Here is a 3563-nt window from a genome sequence, read left to right on the forward strand (position 1 = left end):
TGCTGCTGCTGGCGGCGTTTGTCCTGGGCTGGGAGATCCTCCGTGCTGGGGTGTGCGGAGCTGCGCCGAGACGGCGGGAGAGTGAATGAATGAACGGTGAATCAAAGTAAAGAATACCTGAAGCCTTCCTTCTGGCTTTGCTCCGCGTGGGCGTCAGTGGTTTGGGCTCACTTAACAATACGTCAGTGATTCTACTGCGTTTCTCTTAACTGATGCTGCAGTGAGTGTTTGCAGGTAGCGCTGAGGGGTGTTAAGCTGGAAATACAAGCGTATTAAATTCAAGGAGTTAGTAAGAGTGTTAACTGTGAGGTAAAGGAGACCGTTGAGTCTTTGGTTTAAATTAACATATCCCGAAAGGATATGCTTGATAAGCATTGCACTGTCGGTTATGGAGGAGGCTAAGTGTGAAAGACCTAGACAAGAAAAAGAACTAAGTTTAACTGAATAGCAGGATTCTGAAAAAGGTATTGGAGAGCCAGTCAAGGCCAAGGATGAAGACAGGCAGAAAAGCAGGCTAGCAGCATTGCAGGTGAACGATGTCCTGAGAAATGCAGGTTCTTTGCACTGCTACTAGGATCAGTACTAATCCTCCGGGCTAACTGTGAAATGTCTGATTGATTTAACCCTTGTAGGCTTTGCTTTTGCCTACTCCCCTGTCTTCTTGTCCAGAGTATTCATTGGGGGAAAAAAAACAGCAACAATCTTTTCAGAAAGAGGATATCTATTTGCTGTTTTTCCTGCTTCTTCATTTGGGACTTCTGCCTAGCCAAGGGACCTTTCAGAGCCAAGAGTAGTATGTAAAATACTACTGTAGAATGGAGTTCAGGGTTTGTGGTTTTTTGCTTTTTTCACTGTTTTTCTGAAATTCTGAAGATATTCCAACTATTATTTTTAAGCTTGTTCACTGCTGTCTGGAAAAATACGGAGTTTGCCATAGAGTCACTGGTGAAGTAGTGTAAAAAATAACTGGAGAGGACCAGTGCATTAGTTGATGTATGAAAAGTTAAATTTGCATCTGTAGTTTAGAATGCTTTTGAAATTATTCATCGCCTGGAGTTATAAATCACCAGTAATTGCAAAAGAATGCACTTTGTTTTTTTCTCAAATTAATTTTTCAATATTAAAAAATACTACTGGCAAAATAATAATGAAAATGGAAACTTAATACCATCGTCTGAGAGCCTATTGTGCATTATTACATTCTTGTTTTCTACACAAAAGTTAGGAAAGACAATAAACATCCGCTGACTTTAACAAGCAACATATCTTCAATTCTTAATATTTACTAGGCTGTTTTGATATAGTGCTGTAGTATTCTTGCACAGCTTATGGGGTTTCTGGAGAAACATTGAGAAAGCATTATTCCCTCCCGTCTGTAAAGGATAATAATTTTAACAAGACAATAAACCACAAATAGTATATCTCACATGTATTAATATGAATTTCTGTATTTTTAGGCATTGAAATGTTGTGTTTGATTAAAATGGGAAGGCTCTTCTGGTGCAGGAGAAACCATTTAAAAATAGTTTGCACCCTTTATAAAAATGTTTAGTTCATAGTTGCAAAGTTTATGTACAAAATGCCAGGGGTTTTGGTGGGTTTTTTTCCTTCCCCTAAGAATGCTAGTGAAATATATTTCCAAACTCTGATATTAATCAAGTCAATAATACTTTCTGCTGAGACACTGGCTAATGAGAGTAATGGTCCTGGCCTATTAATGTTCTTTCAGCAGTAACTTTGGGATGATAAGAACAGTGTTCTTTTAATATTTTTTTTTCCTCCTTTTTTCCTCTGCTAAGCAAAGAAAGTGAGTCTGAATCCATTGCAGCAGGAGACAATTACAAATATGTTTGAAGTCAATACAGGAGAAGTGTCAGAGCAGTAATTGCAGCAGCTGTTGAGAGTTGGCCTCTGCCTTCTTTCTTGTTCCCTGCAAAAGCAGGAATTAATACTCCCTTCCCATGACTGCATATTTATCTTATTGGCAGCTGGTAATTCCTTTGGAGTCCTGCCTCCAAGTGTTTTCCTTCCAGAACAGAGTATTTCTGTTCTTCTGAAGTAAAGAGTACTAGAGAAAAGGGCAAATTGCAATTGTTGTATTTCCTCCAGGCAGTAGAATTTGCAATTCCATTTTTCACTGTGAATGGGTATTGAGAATGTCTGCAGCAAATCAGTTGTAGCAGGTTACATAGCAGTTTTAAGTCTGGGTGAATTTTAGATGATACTGTAGAACTGCACAGTAAACACCATGCTGTCTGCTGCTGAGTTGAAGTTAGGGGAGTTGAATGTTGCTGTAACAAATCCCTGCTCTGAGCTGTTATGACATTTTGTTGCCATAACTAAATACAAATTGCAAAACAGGCAGAATAATGCCCTTTTACTCCTGAGCTCTTCAAGCAATACTAAACGATCAACTAGATCTACATTGCAGTCAAAAGTGCAACTGAAGGACACTGGGATCTGGCTAACAGTTGCAGTGAAGGCCATGATGGGATGGGTGGAGTATTTTTATTTGTTTCAGGCTGGATTATAGGGAACTAGTGGGATCTTCAGTATGCATACGTATCCACACACACAGAGTCACAAAGTGGGCTGCCAGCCTCCCTGTGGTATGGCTGGTTTTGCTGACTGTTTTGATGTATCCTGTAGGTTTCTAAATTGTCTGGTCACAGGAATAGCAGTAACGTAAGGGGGAGTGAATGCATTTTGCAGCTGTCACTGCTGTTTCTGTTATTTCTCTGCTATTCAGTCTGCGTGATAGTCAAAGGAAGGCCTTGGAAGTTTAATTTTAAAAGCAAGATATATTTTTAAGTATGGTCTTCATAATACCTCAGAAGCTATTGCCAAATAGTAGCTTTAATCATAGCTTGATGTTTCTGGCCCAGTTGCTCAAACAAGTCTTCCATCCTACTCTTGCCTTCCCAGTATTTCTTAAGCAACTTCACAGATAAGCAGAATGCAAAGATACTCAATATCTATTAGCTTTGTGAAAAGCAGCAGCTGGCTGGAGATCCAGGCCAGTGTGTTTAATGTCCATCAGTGCATGTGTGACTTGCAAAGGGCCTACAGCATTCATCTGCCTTGTGTTCCATACAGAAGTCTGGGGAAGTGGGACTGCTGTGCAAGACTATGGGAGGTGGAATGCGAGGTCTTGGGAGGATGGGAAGGATCAGGTTACTTACATTGCTGTGCTAAACGTCACAAAGCAGTCTCCTCTTCCATACTATCGTAGCAGTAAATTAGAAGGGGTGTCTTTGCCCTGTGTGTGTATACATGCATGCTTTTTTGTTGCATTCAACTCTGGTGTATAGTTCCAAATATCACTTTTTTTATAAGCAGCTTCCAAGGATATGTCTGTTATTGAAGTAATTGGTATCTACAAGACTTACTGTATTTGTACACTCAGGAAAGCTTTTAGGTGGTCCATAATATAGGCTGAGTTTTCTATAAATTTGAAATGTCTGTAGATTGGACTTCCTAAGTTTTTCACAATTGTTACGCATGAGTTTTTCCTGGTACTGTATTTTGTTACATTCCTACATTTGTTTCCTTTTCAGAGATTG

The sequence above is a fragment of the Chaetura pelagica genome, unplaced genomic scaffold, assembly GCF_000747805.2.
Source record: "Chaetura pelagica isolate M959 unplaced genomic scaffold, ChaPel_1.0 scaffold117, whole genome shotgun sequence".
NCBI lineage: Eukaryota > Metazoa > Chordata > Aves > Apodiformes > Apodidae > Chaetura > Chaetura pelagica.